Source organism: Varroa destructor, unplaced genomic scaffold (genome assembly GCF_002443255.2).
Source record: "Varroa destructor unplaced genomic scaffold, Vdes_3.0 BEIS01000005.1, whole genome shotgun sequence".
Lineage (NCBI taxonomy): Eukaryota > Metazoa > Arthropoda > Arachnida > Mesostigmata > Varroidae > Varroa > Varroa destructor.
Window position 1 is genome coordinate 7,559,896 of NW_019211458.1, and position 19,068 is coordinate 7,578,963.

The 19,068-nt window shown below is 39.1% G+C and overlaps 1 protein-coding gene across 4 annotated transcripts in view; it reads right to left on the reverse strand.

Moving 5' to 3' along the window:
- The window catches only part of LOC111251483 (secretin receptor-like), a 91,536-nt gene that overhangs the window by 51,149 nt on the left and 21,319 nt on the right, over window positions 1–19,068 (reverse strand). The gene's annotated exons all lie outside the window — the stretch shown is intronic.

Genomic DNA, 19,068 nt, shown 5'->3' on the forward strand with positions numbered 1-19,068 from the left:
CGATGCAATGGAATTCTTGCTTTCTAAAGATTTTCTGTTGTTTATCCATAATGCGTATATATAAGTGGTAAGCTTGCACTAATAACTCCCCAGATTCGGTAGCCGAAGTCACACGTCTCTGCCGATCGACACGCCGTCGCTCGCACATAACAGATCACGTATATTAGCAGAGGCAGAAGAGACGACTTAGTCTGGTTCAACGCAAGCATCGAAATTTAGAACTTGTATTTGTATGGATATTACAGTCCATCGTTTGGCCGTATGCGAACACGTTTTTTTTTGTTTTTTTTTGATCTACAATATAAATGTCCAAATTCACTTCTGACTAAAGAGGATCTATAACAAAGATTTGCACGTTGGCCTCAATTATGTGATACATTTACGTCGACTCTATTATATTTCAAGCATAACACACCTCGTATTTAGCAGGGAGTCATGTGAATCTTTGAATTAAAGTATGGGTAAGGTGAACTAGAAGTTATATTCCCTATCTTTCAGGCCAACGGCTTCCCACAAATAGAATTAGTCGGAACCAACAGGTTCGACCTGATCATTATCTATTCTAATCGTCGTGTTTGTTTCGTGGCTTAGTAAGACAATGTACGCACCCCTATTAAGAGTGTTCATTCCAGATGAAAGCCGGATAAAATTATGCAGAGTTTCCCCTCTGTCGATTTCAATCGCCTGATATTCAGGCGATACTAGCCGAAAACAGGCTGCACCAGCATTTGAGATGAGTCATGTGCAGAGCATTCCGGAAGACGAAGCTACAGAAAGGCAGGCTTCCTTGCTAGGGTTATCTGTATCACTATTGATGTTTGTTGTAAAGGACACGGCGATAAGTGGCGCGTTGAAGGCACGCATACGAGTGAGTAACGATGCCCTCTTATCCTTTAAACTTCAGCGCAGCCTCAGCCACATTAAGTAGAATTTGATTTACTTGGAAGTTTACAACAACAATCCAACCGAGCACAGTTGGATCAAATCACTAGACCTGCTTTTTTAATTGTAGGAATATTCATTGCAACGGTAAACATATATAAACGGTAACATATAAATAATTGATTAGCTTGTCACTTCGGGAGTGCAGGATTGCGATCGATTAACCTACTTAACGTTTTCATTAGCTAGCACCGTTCCAAGACCATAGTTTAAAAAATAAAAATTGTTTTTATGCATTTTATATTTTAAGCTTTAATCAGGCGGGGAAAGAAGCGCTGGTCAATATACACCCAGTGTTACTGCACCCTCTTATTCGTGGCTGTTCACGATTTCCATCACGTACAGAAGCTCTGTTGCCCGCCGTTTGGAGTTAACACGGCCCACTGTTGTCGTATAATTTATTTGCTTAAATAAATATTTCCAGTTTTTACATTTGATACTGCTGTTATGCATTGCCTAAGACGGCTGGCTGCGAATGCAGAACAATGTAAATCTGCGCTCAATGCAAAAATCTATACCACCTAAAATTTTCTAAAAATTAGCAAGCAAACCCATTACTATTGCATCATGGCGGATACACCATTTATATGCCTGTTCTCATCACACATTGCTATGCATCGGTTGAAAGTTAAATGTGCCCCTTAGAACAAAAGATACACAAACCCATCATAGAATTGCTACTGCGTTATGTTATTATTACTACCTATATATGATGCATTTGAACAAAGTAAATTGGCCTATCTATATTATCGTTTAATAATCTCTGATGTTGTTCTATGTAGCTATACACAACTCTTGTTAGGGCCGTTAGTTCATGCTAGTTTCGACAGAGTCTGTTTGTACATCTCCTAGACCTGGTCAAATCAGATAATCGTAGAAAGAAAAGATAGCGAGGATTTCGATAGATACAAATCAGGACTCACTATTAGCTTAACTATTAATACACATTAGCGTATGGGTACCGTACCTAGCAATTAGGATCACGGATATACCGCGCTAGAAGTAGGCTCGAGTAGGTTGTCTCGTGCAATGAATAGGACTTAATGTTTACGAAAGAAAACACTCATATAATATGCTTTATAATTAGTAACATCATAATATAAGCAGTACAGATAAACATGCTTATAGGTTGCTGAACCAATTTAGCCAGTCACCAAACATATATTAATTAATAGGTATCCATCACCGATCGTGTATCACAGAAAAGGCTACTCTCTATTAGAAATAGAAAATGTTTATGACAGGCAGATACGATAAGAAAACGAATTGGAAATAAATTGCACCCGGCTATAGGTTTTTAATCATCTAACAAGCCTCCAAAAGCATCAGTTCATTTTGACACCGTTTTAAAGCTAACTTAAACCGTTTTACTAATGTGATTCAGAAGAAAAATGGCGAACAAGTTAAACAGCGGAGTCGGTGATCCGATTACCGAGAAGTACAGCCGTGCCTATAACCCTTATTATTAAGTTGTACAAGGACACAAACCTGCGATACAAAAACAAAACGCTTTCTTTGCAAAAAAAGATGCTTTTGTTGTTGCCAACGCACCACTGTAATGCCGAAGGGATCATCTACCTAGACATAAAACATGAATGTCTTTTCTAGAAGTTAAACTTTGCGGGAGAGCGGTTGTGGGCCTTGTTGGCCGCCGACGGTTTGCGCATGTTTCAACGTAGAAGATGGCTGAGTTGGATTCCCTGTCGGTCCTACCTTTGCCTTCTCGGGCCCACGTCCGTTAAATCCACCCGCTTATCGTTTACTTCGAGTCTTCCCGTCTTCTTTCTCCGCCTTTTCCAATGATCCCCTTTCAAATGTTGACTTTTCTCACTTGTCCCTATAGAGATTTGGTGACGCCGCAGCTATTATATTCCAGTCCTGCGGAAGTTATAGTTGCTATTGTTGCTTCTGCCTCTTGTCGCTCACATTCTGTTCCTCAGCATCTCAGCGCCTTTAAGATTTCATTGCAGCAAAAAAAATTCGGGTATCCTTTGGAAGACTTTAGGAGCTCTATGCAGACGCAGTATTCGGATCGTAAGATTGCGTATGATTTACACGCCCTGAGCCCCTATCCTGAGCCGCTTGAAAATGAGCTGTAATTACGTATGCCTATAATCGATATAGTTTAATCGGACCCTGATTACGCGTGCTGTTTACACAGCCTGCGCGCCTCTCCTGGCTGCCCCTGGCGTAAGCTACATCTACGTATGTATATATTCTGTACCTTTTAATGTGATACTGATAATCATAAGCCTTCAAAGGTCGAGATCCCGTACACTATAAAATCTGTAGAAATTGAAATTTGTTTAAAGCGCTTGTTTAGAAAACTTGCTAAAATATGACGAAATAAACAAATAAAATTCTGAAACACATATACTGCTCTCCTGAAAAGATTTGTTTATCTCTATTGTTCTTTTTACTTGGACCCAAGTTGCTCCTAGTTATTCCAAGACAGGGTTTTGAGAGAAACAATAAAGCTATTAAAGTTCGCCCATGCGATGTAGGCCAATTTTAATTAGTTTTTGAATAGCCAAATCTTCCCGCAGGCAAGAAAATATCCAATGTAGGTGCTTAGCCAATTGCACAACCTCTCGAAGTACGCTGGGTCACCGGTGGACAAAATCGATGGAAGATTAGTGGACTGCTTTACGGCAAATAGAGTGAATTTTGTTGAAATCCTCAAAGTATCAAAAGCATTCATTAGCGTCCCAGCTACGTTAACCAGGTACGTGCAATATTATTTTATCATATTGATACATGTAACTTGCTTGTTTCTTGCTAGTTTGCGTATCGTTTTGTTTTCGGTCCAGAAAATCAGCCTGCGATTGGACTCTTTAAATGTTCCATCCAAGGCAACAAATGAAGTTCCTTCTGCCACAACTCAGACGGATCGACCTCTTACTGACGAGTGCAGTTCAAGCCGAAAAATTTGCTTGGCTAGAAGGTCAACCATCAGGCGCGCCAGGCTCTGTCGGGAATACACTAAGCCAGGCTGAGGTAGATCAATGCACACATACACTGCGTACATGTAAAATATACTTCAGGGCAGGCACAGTTTTCTAGTATGCCCTTCGGTTTGCTAGTCCAGACAAGTCTCGTGTTGAGTTACCTTTTTTAATGCGTGTAAGGTCATTGGTAAAAGCAAAAATGTGAATCTTTCTTCGTTTACACTCACTGGCAGATCCTTGATCGTACGTCTACGTATGCGGATAATATGTCGACTAGGTCACCTTTGAGCCCATATATCGTAGATAAAATGTTTCGCAAGTGTACCTTAAGCAAACCATGCTATAGGTAAGGCAGATGTATAAATATGCTTTAATTAAGAATTAGGCCGAAGACAGAGACCATATCGGCTAGCGGTAACCGCTAGCTGGGTCCGAAGGAACGCTTATTTATTATTTATTTTGTTAGCCACTACACTCAGCCATTGTTACTGCACCTATGCAGTACAAGCGTATCTACCATGAGGTTACTGCCGTTGTACTCAGGATATCCTATCAGATTCGTATCCTACTCACTATATTTCCCGCCTGGTCCTTGGTGTAGACGCGGTCGTGTTTTTGTCTATTCATAGTACGTTTCCAACATCTTCCCTCTATGGAATATTTACGGTCCAGACCTAGCGACTTTATACGGTGTATAGTCGCTTCCATTCACCTAACCTTTTACTTGAATGTTGACGATCTGGCCTGGGATCGTGAGTTTCACGTCTGATGCCTGCTCCCATTTCCCACAACCAAGAGTTAAAAGGACAACTATCGACTGAATTATTATTTATTTTCATGGCCGTTACAATATGTCTCCATATTGTACGAGGGTGTGGCGCCCAAGATGGGATTTCGATGTATGCTTTCTAAATAAATAGAGATATTTCAAGGAAAGTTGCATACATGAGAGAAGTCATTCCTTACGATTGTAGTTATACAGTGTGCAGATCGCTACTATATCTGGTCAGTTCGATTACTAAACAACTCAGTAATCATTTTAAGACTATGCCTTCTTTGAGCCTCGAATAACTTTCTAATGATAACCGTATAAATAATATTGATAGGTATAAACTTGTTAAATTGTTGCATAAATACGCCACAAACGAAAAATTCTAACTGGAGTAAATGTTAGGCTGACAGCAGGAGAAAAAGCTTTCAAATGATTAACGGTTGCAACGTTGCTAGACAACAATTGGCTATTTTGCCTTTTTTTTTTTTTTTTTTTGCCAAAACAGTTATGATTTTCTGTATAAATATTTCAAAACTGGCAACTTGAAGTATTTTGGTCAATTTTGAGTCTCATAAACCAAAAGTCTATAGAGCATCTTCTGGTTTACCTCATGGAAATCCTCTTCGAATTTTTCAGAAGCCGCATAAAACTGGCAATAATGTACACCGTTGGATTCGGCTTAAAAAAGGTAAGTTATTGATCATAATCGACGTTTGTTCACCACGTACAAATTGGACAGTCACTTCCGTTCGTGATGCCAAAACGATCCATTGTTTTCCACCACAATAAACTTGTGGCGTTGTCCTAGAAACAAAAAAAAAAACAGGCTTTTCTCATATATCAAAAATGCTCGATGAGCGGATCGCCGTCTCGACAAACAGCCTATCAAAGCTTGTCCCAATTCGGGTGCAATACATATGTATATATGCACAGAATGAGCCAAACCTCTTCTAACAGGTGGTAATAGAAGATACGCAAATGAATACAATAAAGAGTTGACATATCTGCGTAGCACACTTGTTATCAGTTAGATCGGGTATTTTTTGCAATAATATGCACACCTCCTATTGATTTAATAAGTGCGAGATGGAGACTCTCCATCACCAACAAACTTTCGACATCCCGTAATTATAGATATGGCATGCTTTCACTGAAGCAAATCGCAAAATGTTTATAGAAAATGAAGTATCAGTTTGAAAACGCATTATCGTTACCCATCACTGATACATGCACGTACCCTGTACATGATAGGTATGCATTATGGTTCTGTCTCCCGAAACGCCGTTGGCCCACTGTTAGAAACAGAACAATCGCTTAAGTACTATAACTATCATTATAGCAACGGGCAAGTGAAAACCCAACAACTAGGTTTGATTCCTGAAAGAATTAACGAGACGGATAGGGCTATTACCGATAACGTACAGAACAAAAACATTACGAAGTGTGTATGTCCTGACAGCTTTACTATTATATGAGATTGACTCAAACAAAAACAATTCTAGAAGATGACAGAATCAAATTATTCATTAACGGAACATGGGTGCTAGTTCTGGCCACTTTAGGATAGATTGTGCCAAAGGCCTGACAAGTATTAAATGAGAATTGATCTCCTATTTGTTTGTCTTCGTATAGGACGGCTATAACTATTATTTGTTGAATACGATATTAACATCTACCGATACTCAATGTCTCTAAAGAGCAATCGGTGCTGCGATAGAAACAATATATATATATATATGTGTAGCTACATCCGTTAAGGTGCGACTCGCTTTAGACATCGTATTCTTATTCTGAATATCCAGCTAGATTCTCTAAAGAAAAAACATATAATCTATTTTAGAAAAAAAGATTATATTAATTTTCTGTCAGTTTCCAATAAGTTTTGTCGCTTTCAATCTTCTACTGCCCGAGCGGAGCGGCGTCTTTGGTACAATACGGTATGTTGGTGTTGAGAGGCGTCGACGTGCGCACTCCACTTTCGTCCTAAATGAGAGTTTGTTCGGTGGAATAGAGCTGCTTACCGAACGCCTAGTTTGTTTTTAAAGTGATGATTGGTCGTATGCCACTCGTTAAAAACATTATACGAAAGTTTCAACTTTTAGTTCTTCGGCGCACATAACATAAACGTGGCATCGGGAGCACTGACAGCTTTGCAGACTCATTTTCTCAGTTGTAGGGCTGAAGCGACGCGGAGCGTGTTGCGAAAGGCACATGGCCTGCAGTTATTTTCCATCTACAAGACGGAAAGCTGCCTTGGCGCGCTAATTCTTTCGACGTAGAAGTTACTGTCCCGTATGCGCCGATACCGTTTGTCGAGTCCATACGCGCTCGGCTGTGAGTTGTACTACAACTTATACAGTTCTCTTTCCGTTTCGCGGCAATGCTTGATTTGCGATTGCTCAAATAGCGATGCACACTAGATGGACCGGAACTATGCCCATTAACACAAAAAAAACACGATATTTGTGTGAAGCGAAAATACATAAGTCGATTTTTGCTTCATTTTATCCCTCACTCTTGAAAAGCTTGTAACCTAATTCGATCCGACAAATAGCCCTATGAGTGGAGTCGTTTCTTTCGTATGCATAAAGTACAATACTTTTAAGTCTAATGTGTTTTTGATTGTTTCATGCTTGATACTGTGTAGCATTTTTATAAAATTTGTCAATTCAATCTGTATCTTGGCCCAAACTGATTTTATAGCCCCAAACTAAGCATATACATCACTAAAACGGCTTATATTTTTCATAAATATCTATACAGGCAACATAGAAATAAAGCATTCGTTGCAATGTTTAATCAAGTTTTTTTGATAGAATTTTTTAAAATTTTTTTCAAAAATACTGCCACCTACTACTTCGCATTTTTCTCATAGTGCGACATCCACTGTTGTGTAAATAATATGAGATGTTAAACATAATTTACGTATCGTTAGATATCTAAGATTTAAAAAAAAAGTGTTCTTATCTCTTTTTTTTTTTTTTTTTTTCGCATAATATAGTTGAACAAGACATATTAGATCAGCGTATTTGGAATCGCAATCAAACAATGGCCCAGATTATCACACGTAAATATCTACTATAGTGCAAAAAATGGGCTTGTGGTTGATCCATGTGTAGGATATTACGTTCTATGCTGTGCATCCTTCAATTGAAAGCCACCGTTGAGGCTCGAACGAGGCTGAGACTTTTGAGACAGGCTTTATTTTTAGTACGGTTTTTCCATTACGCTTTTCCCACAATTTAAATCTCTCAGGGATACGATGCATATATTGAGTAATCTTCTCGACTCGTAGAACAAAGGTTCTTGCATAATGACCTCCTGGCCAAGCGTAATGTTGAGCAAAGGTCCAGGAGTGTCTGCAGAGATGAAACTTCGCCTTTATCATAACATGTTATGTTCTAATATTTTAGTATTCCAGTGGATTCCAGTACGACGTTATGTTTCCGAGTTATTTTGGACGATCAAAAAATCTAAACGTACATCCATGTCATTAAATACTAGGACATGCTATCGCTAATTCCTTAGCCTCCGAAGAGTACTTGAAGTTTCCAATGATGCACACTCTGAATTTTTTCGCAACTTAAGCACATTTGCTCACGGCAAAAATTAAACAGAGAGAAAACAGCTGAGAAAAAGGTCCATGGAGAAGAGATCTCTCTATATTGCGTATTAAAACAAACAGCTCAATATAAGTACAAGGTTTTGGTTCAATCATTTGAATCGAGTAAAAGTGCGCGTCTTTTTTCTAACCTTACTACAGTAATTGATGTCTCGGAATTAGGATGTTTAGCGACATTATCTTTTGTGGGATTGCCCCAGCTCAGAATGAGAATTTGGGCTATTGTGTTATGTGTTACCTTATATGTTTTGATATGAGTCGAGCTGGGCTTTCTTCATATGCAAATATCACTGTTTCTTTTTTTTATAAATCGCAATATTAGGCTTCATAATACCCCCAACTCTGTTCATAGATTGCAAAGGAAACGTGTTAGGCTACGCTTAGAAGACAGCCATGTACGGATTAAGCTGAAGCACGATAGTGAATACAATCCTAAACGCATATAAAATGATAGAAGAAGTAATTTTAAATTAAAAAGAAAAAATTCCATTTTACAAATGCTACATAAAAACACTCAATTTTAAGTAAAATATACTTGTGTTAGTCAATTAAACGTCAGGCTGAAGGTGCGACACAAAGCGTCAGGTTTTGTGATAGCTACTTCTAACTTATTGCAAATAACTGATTTATTTCAAAATACTAAACTTGACCGTTTCGTTGACAAATAGGCACATTACGAACATTATAATACCTAGGGCTCAAATTGTACCTATTTTGAAATTCGAATATTTTATTATTTAGCCATCGGAACATTTAATAAATTAAGAAATAATATCGAGTGCTTCAGTACTATTGTTTGCATCACGTTAATCTTGGCCTATTAGGTGATTACAAATAAGGACAGTGAAGTCCAATGGTGCCTGTCGCTCGGATATAAAACAATATTCAAACTATATTAGATAATCGCGGTATTTGTCTAACTGAACCATAGATTGACTGATGCGACTTACTGCGTAGAATAAACTATCTAAGTATAGCGGTTGGATAAACGGGGTGGACGGCGCATATAATTGCCAAAGCATTGATAGCCCATCATGACAATAGCAACTACGGCGTGGAGCAAGCACAGTTGCCCGTTGCTGTTACAGTAATGCTGAGGGCCCTTCAAAAAACACAAATCCAGATTTGCCATGTTATTCTTTACCGTTAACGTCGATACCGTTCATCAATGGCCAGCTCGGTTGTTCTTAGTCTCGATTGTGCGCTGATGAGCGTGTATATTTCAAGCTAAAAACAATTTCATTGGTGTATATATATATATATATATATATAAAGCTATCATAATCGTAGAAACTCAGAGAGTAATTGTCATATAAATAGATATTTATTACCTTTATCCATTAACAAGCTGTTCGCAGCTGTTGGAATTATTTAGCTCAATACTATCCGCAATAGCAAAGTTGATGATTCACCACCTTTACTAACAAAGGAACAATATAATAAGACAATTGTGGGGGCTATACGAGTAGCTCATACATTAAACAAAGGCGTAATTTGCATCAACAGGGTGATCAGAGGCTCGGAAGATGGATGAAGATGCCATTCTTCGAATGACTTTGTCCGACAACTATATATTGAGTCAGTTACGATATTTTCCATTCATAAGTATCCATTCCGTACCAATTTACACAGATGAAAGGTTCTTGTCGGTTTGAATGATGGCTTTACTCCATATAGTTTGAATTGGGAATCTGGAACGATCACCGAAATATCGCTAGGCAAATTCTTGAACGTCTTCTCAGTAGTGAGAGTCGAAACGCGTTACGAGAGTAGAAATCGACCACGCTAGCAGACTCCAATTAGATCTATGAGAAACCGTAAGGCCTTACTCCAATATTTGCTCACGTACTGCCACTGTGTGGCACGTACTAACCTGCTCCTATAAGCAATACGCCACCTAGTGGCCGTGCACAATTGTTTAGAATATTTGAAAAAACCCTTTTTTTTTTTTTTAGTGGACATGCCCTTCCGTAGGAAATATAGCGGTACGATGTCCCCTTCACTAGATACAACACTCAAATCATAGTCACCACCTGTAGCTTTGGGATTTTCCACGACGACTGTCCTTCTGGATCAATGATTGTTCTTGGTGTTGATTTTTGCGTAAATCGTAGCTATTCACGAAACGTTCGTACACAATTCGACTATAATTCAATGGTGTTATACGCTGAATTTAGCCTCGAGTCGACGAATCAAGAAGCCAAACGTACATGTATTTAGGTCGGTTTATTGAGGTCAGATTCTCTAGATTGGTTACAGGCGGTTTGTGACTTCGTTGTAGCAATATTAGCGAATCCACGCTTGTTCATGAAGGCAAGCCTTCGTCAGCTTATAAAAGCCTCGGAATTGGTTGGAGCTGACAACAAGCATGACGCGAATAATCAGCAACGCTAGCGAGAACGGTCCAGCCAGGTACCCAATCAGGCGGAAATAGGTGTCTCTGTATTAAAAAGAATATACACAGTTTGGATTTCGCCGATATAACACGTATCTATTATATGAGCATAGTTGTTATTTCAGCAGTACTTGTCTGTATCCATATTCATGCTGCATGATAGGTATTTTGCAGCTTCACAGGATAAAGCAAATCTTTCGCGAGACGAATAGTACTGAATTTGGACCGCTAAGACATGACAGCCTATTCCGTAAGCATCGCTATATTAGAAGCAGTCTGAAAATGACTGACTATCAGTAATCTTTGCCACTAGCGCCTCTCGCTATTCCGTCACGAATCGTGCATCTATGCACAACATAGGCCATAGATCCCTGTAATCTATAGTCAATTTTCAATAACCTAAGCATGAGTGAACCGCGCGCGCACGCGTAGCGTGGCAGTGCTTTGACAACAAGGCACGTCGTATAACAGCAAACGTCTTGTCTACACTTAACCACCTGGTGCTTGAGAAGATTGAAAATAATGACGAATATACAAGAAAAAAAAGCTATGAACTTCTTTGTTACTTATTGTAGTTTTTTATAATAATAATAATAATACGATAGCCTGCAATACATACAAAGCTCGTCTGGAAGATCGTCTCTGCTTACTGATACATGGTGATTTAAGTTTACCCTGCATTCTATAGCAGTTAAGCTTAAAGGAATAAACGACTTCGCCCTCATCCCTGCCTTTATTGTTACGTTGTCCGTGTTGCCGTTATTGTCAGTAGATATAAGAGGCAGTTCTATTACTGCAGGTACTCGATCTTCTCATAGTATTCGCAGGCGTCTCCTGCACGAATAGTGCCTCATCTGTTTATGACTTCTTTTTCGAAGACGTTCTCAAGTTTGTACAGGCCACGTGGACCTTTTAATCCGGCCAAAAGTTTTTCTTGACTTCTTGATCGTTACGAGTGGCTGTTCTACTTTGCCAAACGTAACAGTTGTAGAGGGCTGGATCTGGTGCCACTCATTGTCCACTGTCTCCTATGTGGCACTGTACAAAACGAAGGTCACTGCACTTCGTATGAACACAAACTACATTAAATCTATAAACAGGCGCCTTCATCGGCAAGCGTCCGCATGCAATTGACAAGCCTCTATCGGGCTAATGAATTTATAAAATCTCCTACAGTTCGTTCTAGCGTGTCGTTGTGGGTTATGATCATAGCCCTTCTTTCAAGCTCCGATACACTGTGACGCCGGCAGGTGCGTGACAGCCCTTCAGGTACTGTTTCACGCCTTAAATAAGGGAGCTAGATATCACTGTTTTCGTAACATGAACTAGATCGTTCTAATCTATGAACTATCTTAATCATTTTCTTGTTTCATTACAGCAAAGGTGCCTCGAACAATTCAAATCAGGTAAGACGTATCTAAAATGTCCTACTCCAATACAACACCCTTTTTCGTTGTTGAAGTTATATCAGCTTCAAGGCTTGAATAGTGCGTGTCAAAAATTGTATTAGTTCAAATATTGAAAGCCTTATTATGTACACTGAGCGACGGATAAACATAAAGCACTGTGCAAAAAGGCTACTTCTACGTTGACGAAGATCGAATGAACGGATAATTAGTTTTGCTTTTACCAAAACTACTATTTCGCGTTAAATTCATTTGTTGATAAACTTTATTCTCTGGAAGTCCCTGAAGTAGCAATATAGGTTGAAGTCGACTTAAACTCTTTTGTACGAAAAGCATCTAAACACATCTTTTTTACATTTGTTGTTTAGTTTACTTACTTATTTAAAGTAGTGTTTACGTTAAGGATCTCTGCAAGCTGTTTGGCCAGATTGCGAAAAACATGAAGAGGACAAAGCAAGTCGTCTAGATCGAAGAGCTACGAAACAAGCACGGGAGTTTTGAACTCTATAGTTTTGATTGTGTCACGATATCAATAATGGCGTTTTAGAATTGAAGCACGCATCCCGCCTGGCTAGGCTACCTAGGATTGACGAGAAGTATCTGAAGGTACTTTTGAAGGGAGATGGACGGCAAGCGATCGTGCTAGGATATGCACAGCAGTCATATAACTATTGACTGTCATTTTAGATCTATGAAGCCCGTTATCTATTTCGAAATAAACTTCACTGTCTGAATATCGATATATAAGACAAAGAATGAGGATAAATTGTATGGAAAATTCTACCTGTGAAATCGGAAGGCTTAGCCAATTTGTCAGAGGTTCAAATTCGCTCTCGAGTACCCTTCCGCTCTCATAGTTCTGTGGGAAAAATCGCTTTGTAGAACGATTTACTTAGAGAACCATATATCAAGTCCTCTATACTGTACACAAAAGCTTTCGCGTGTTCAGTCGTACGTAAAGAGTCCAAAGACTATTTTGGGTGTACGCCCAACATTGATTCTAAACAAGCGGAACAACGGTCAGTTAGTTTTGTCTTCATGACGCTTTCATCCAGTTGTAGATGTTGAACTTCACAAAAGTTCTCTGCCTAACTGCCTATTGTTGTTTTAATTATCACCAGCCGAGTTGTTTGTGTTCTGCCCCTTCTTAGACAATGGATGACTTAGCCGCTATTGGTAGCGAAAAGATATTATATAACAGCCAAATATAGCGACGACGAAATATCATCTGTAACGCCTACTTTAAAACCTAACTTGGGCACAAACTGAACCATACCCCAATAAAGACTTTATATCAGCTGACAGCTATAGAAGAGCAAAAGTCGTACAATTGTTTACGGGAAGTACTTCAAATTTAGTAAGCTATTATAGCAAAAAAAAAGGCTATTATTAAAAAAAAAAAGAGTAATTTCAAAAGCTAGGAAGTGGTATATATTATTGTTCTCTTAAAATTTGCCACTAATGGCATCTGCTATAATTCTTAGTTCAGAATTACAAAAGTAAATCGAAATAAATTCTCATAGTTTACAGGACATTTGACTTAGATTGGTTGCTTACCATTAGACTACTTGTAAGAAGAAGGCCTTACATGGTCGTGTAGTTTAAAATATATAGGTTACTACTCCGCTCAGCCTGTCCGTGTGCGCGCACGAATTAGGAAGACTAGGTATCAAATAGGACATACATGCGTGGCACTGTATATCTTTATAGAAAATGTTAGCAGAATATAACTTTCAATCCTGGTCAACGTTGTAACATCGTTGAGTCCCGTGCGCTCAATAACAGCTGTCCATTATCTGGTGGCTTGTATGGGCTAAGTTAATGCCTGATCTTGACGTATAAACATCTATTCTGTACTCACCATCATATTACCTACCCGCCCCCTAGACCTTCATTTTTACAACCACGGAAAACAAATTGCTGTTGAATGTCCCAGAACGTATTCCGGAAACTATATTCCTCAATAGCCGGACAAGACCGCTGAGCGAATATTGATGGACCCGTGTTGCCATCATTCGGCAGGACAGTACCTCATATAGACAAATTAGGTTTAGTACCTGGTTAGTTTTGGGATGCCTGATGATCGTCGTCAGCTCAATTAGGGTCTGTAAACATCTTCAGAGGACGTTTATCAAATTCAAATCAAAAATCAAAATCAAAAAAGAAAATCTAGCATAGGTTAAATGTGAAAATAAATTCATTTTGGTTGTCTACGTTTGCATAGCTGTCAGCTTTTGGGGATGGCTTTAATTCAGCTAGTACGAGGCTGTGTGAACGAAGCATAACTTTCGCGCCGGTGTAGTATCTGCTTTCGCACCGCATTCTGTTATTACGTAACTATGCTCGTGCGGACTTACCTGGAATATAGATAGATCTATAGCTAGAAATTTACCCGTATAGTACACCCCTCAACACATACATATAAAAAAATAGTATTAAAATATTGCAGTAGACGAATATATTGTTGTTTAACTTAACGTCGATAGAAAAGTTGGCATCTATATTTTGTACAGAAATATACGCATGGAAGGTTTTCCGAACGACATAATAAAAATAATAGCACTGCCATTATAATTCAATAAACAATTGACGCCGACACTTAAATCACGCATCGTTTACGCTATAGAAATGAAAAAGCCTCTGCAAATATAGAGGTCAACTTGTATGAGTTAGGTGACAAAACTACACAGAACCTATGGGCTTCAATATTTCTCTATCCTCTTATCAGTTCAGTCGTTAATTAAGAATGCTAGTACACGCTTCAATCTGATGGCGACACTCCGTTATTTGTGTTCTTTAAAACAATATAGACAATTGCTGAGACATGGTGCTGACCTGCACCAGCTTGTGCTTTGTCAAATGTCTCAGATAAATCATATTATAAGCAATTAAAATTAAATACCAGCTCTATGTACCAGTCGTGGGGCCTTACCGGCCATCATAGAAAAATCTTTTTTGAGGATTCAAGTACACAATGTGATGATGGCAGAAATAGTGACAAAGATAATGGCTAACAAATTCTTTAAAAAACCCTTCCATACATTTTGTGTAAAACAGCCTTCGCTATTTTTTGTTTTGGTACCGAGTTGTATCGGTTTTTTTAAATTTTTTTTAGCAGGAAGTTGATGATGTTCTGTAACTTGCTGACGTATCACTCGTTCTGTACAGTAAAGAGTTACTAAGAACTTCACTTTCACCGTATTAAGTATCGTTGATTTGTTCTAGCTAAAGATTGACTGTAATTTTTGTCGTAGTGAGTAAAAGTAGCATTTTACTTCCTTCATTTTTGATTACTAGTCTTTGAACGATCTATTAATTCGTATTCGTCGCTATTTCATATAACAGACTTTAAACTTACTGTTTTTTGATTCACTTCATTATTTTTGTGTTTTTGTTTTTTAGTTTAACATTAGTTTTATTTTGCATTCTTTAAGATACTCTATTATAATTTTCTCCTCTTAGTTTTTTGTGGCAATCTTAGATTTTGCTACCTGTCTGTCAAAATAGACTCATGTTGCTTAATTAGATTTATTCTATTAACTATACTAGCTCCTTTATTTGTGTACCCAAAAAGTTTTTTAGAGTTGTTAGACAAAAGCCGAAGCGAGCTTGGAACTCGGGAGAAGGCCATCTTATACCAATTTATCAATATACTTTTTGACCCGCTGACATTTCAAATCCTCGTAGTGATATAAACAGAACAAGGAATAACGTAAAGGTTTTAAAATTGGTAAGCGTGCGGGCACAAACGCTGCCGCAACAAGACGCCTTTCAATAATTGCTTTACTATCTTAGTCAACATTAGGTAAGTTGAGGTTTCTAAAATTGCTATGGAAGCTGCGCTGAAAAACGAGTCAGAAACGGCTTAGTCCCTGCGAATGCCATTGTTAGAATAAATAAAATACAAAAACAACAAAAGAACTTCTCGGGCGTCACGCCTAGCTGCAGATCACTTTCAATGGATTTCATAGATGCCTTGATAGAACACAAGCAGGACTCGTTGAGCCTTTGTTATGAGTATCAAGATCTTCCTACCTATTGACTTCTGTCAGAGATACATGTTGTGATTATTTGGAACAGTTCCCGATCATGAATTGAACCATCTAGTCATGTTCCCGAGATCATGGGCACTATACCAAGGCCGTTTAATACGTAAGGGGCAAACACCCTGTCTCTGTAGATAAAGTGGATCTTATAGAGATATTTAGGGCGATTTGAGGAGGCAGGAAAAGGCTAACCGAGAGTGAACACAATACTTATGGCGGAGTCCCATTTGTTGATTCTCATAGGTCTGATTCCGTACGTGCACCTGACCGAAACAATCAGTTGTTTCGTACTCGTAATCAGACGTACGAGACAGTTCCTGTGGGTACGTCCACAGCGCGCGACTATACATAAGGAAGTGACGCCAAACACACCGAACGAACACCGACATTTAACAGGTATGATGCCCGAAACTGGTTAAGAATTAAAGCAGCTGGCGCAGTGTCGAGCCACTTGACAACCTTCGCGTTACACTCATCTAGCCGGTGGCACGGAATCAGCTTATTGACTTCAATGGGTGGAATAGAACAAACAGCGATACGAATATAGAGATTAGATCCGATCTAAGAGGGCGGATTCATTTAGATGACCATCGCTGGTCTTTTCCACCCCAAGCTCCGCACCCTCGTGAAGTAATTAACGCCGCCATGAAGCATAATGAGCTGCTTATATGATTAGGTTTTTTATTATTATTAACTACGCATGCGGCCGTCTTTGCTCGATAAGCAAGCAGATCGACCTAATTTGCTATCTATTTCAGTTGGGAGTTCGGCCTTCAAATGGCACACGTCGGAAGAGCCGAGCACCACAGTTGTCTCAAATGAGAGCTGTGCTAAGAAAATTTGCGCAGTACGCTTTATTATGCAGATCACTCATTCTTCACTTAAGCGTAAATAGTCGTTTAATAGCAAAACAAAAAGTCACGTTAAAAAGATCTATCATTCCCAATGAGACCAATCTTAGGTGCATCACTTACATTTTCGCTTGCGTACTTAGTCACGAGCGGTGCGACCCCCCTGAATTTAGCTATTTTTTTTTATATAATTCCTCAACACGACCTGCAATATCTCAGTTTAGCGATCTTCTCTAAAATTAAGCAATTGATTTTAATGTTGTAGGAGGAGTTTTGCCTAATGTAGGTGGCATTTAATGACGCAGAGAATGACGTATCGCATTGACTGCATGTAGACGAAAAGTTCAAGTACGTTTCAGTAAGGCGCCATACCAATTCTCTTCAGTGTTGCGAAGATTGCATCAAAATATCGTTGACAACAGTCGCGTCGCAGGGATCCAATACGGATTAACTTTTTCAGGAATCGTTATTTTGGCTCCGCACATAGACTTCTTCGTTCAAAATGCCATCATTTAGAAGGAATGCTATAGCACGCGAAGGTTGCCGACGCCGTAACTCAATGCAACTGCAAATAAACACTGCGACAAGTTCAAGTTAAAAATACATCAAAATCAATCGAAATTGGCCTCTTCGAATTGATAGCAGTTTTCGAGAAATCCAGTTACTGGAACTAGATTCGAAGAGATCACACAACTAGCGGACAACCGTTCAATTTGCCTGGCGGGCGGACAGGAGTATTGAAAAATAAGTAGTATGCATACATGGTCAAGATCTAGCAATCTTCAGTTTACTCTAACCAAGCTTGGAGTACTCTAAGCCGCAGAGAGGATAAAGACACTACTAAATACGCAATTATAAAGGTGTATACGGATTTTGCAAATAGGCAAGTTGGCTGTGTCACTTTCGGCTACCAGCATTAGTCGATATACGTCGAATAAGTGATCCGACGGTAATAACCGAGTTCCTGCAGGAACAACAAATGTTATTTGTATTGTATAACTCGATCGGCTAGACTATATCTACATTGGATCATGGTTAGCCAGACAATGTTTTCCGACAAAGTATATGCCTTTTATTACACATGTCCTTCTTTCTACAAAGCAAATAATGTGCTACCGTGACAGCCACCATCTGGCGATAGTCGTCTACCGGTCACGCAATTAAACAACGGTACTATTATTTAGTAAAGTCGTATCCCATACGTCATAAAAAACATACTCAAGTCTAATCTATTGCCACCGTTCGTAAAGGTCAGTTGGTCAGTTATCTTTGTGGCTACATACAACAACGGCTGTATAACACCAGCTCGTACGAAAGCTGAAATGACATTAGGAGACGCTGTATTTGATCCTGTAGTCTGAAATGGTACAACGTCTTCCTTTCGTAGCCTTAAATAATCGACCATGATAGCATGTTTCATACTAGATTCTGTATATCTCGCCCTATGACATGAACGCTACAGTCGTGTTATTAGACACATACGTTATTACCTTACGGTGAAATATTCTTCCACGTTGTTGCCCCCGCTCATATTAGTTATGAGATAAAATTCTCGCAACTCGAGATAAAGGCTGGGCGCGGTGGATGTCAACTGTTCCACTGCTGGAAGCGCGGATGATCAAAAGCGACTTCGCAGTAGGATGAACCTAAGAAATAAAATAGTAGTTTTGATGCAATCAGCGGGTTTCAGCGAAGTATCAAGCCAACGACTTCATGGCCGCGATTCCGTCACGCCATTTACCACCCGACTACGACAATGACACTGCCTTCATAGGGTCCCCCACTTCATAAATCATTTCCGCATGCGACTAAAAATTACTCCTCTGTATCTAATCTTTCTCATTTGTACGGAACCTGATTTCAAGAGCCTCATGGAAAGATTAACAAATGGTAGTGGGTTTGGCGTTGATTATCAGAATAATGTTTTCGAAATAGGATTTCCTTATCTGAGAAGCCAACATAGTAAGGGGCAAGGATGCTGGTAATCGTCAAATATGCATTTCATTCAGTAGCATTTGGCGCACCAGTGCTTTGCCACGGTTGTCGTTGTCGTTAGTTCACGTATATTTTAAACAAAATTTCAAAG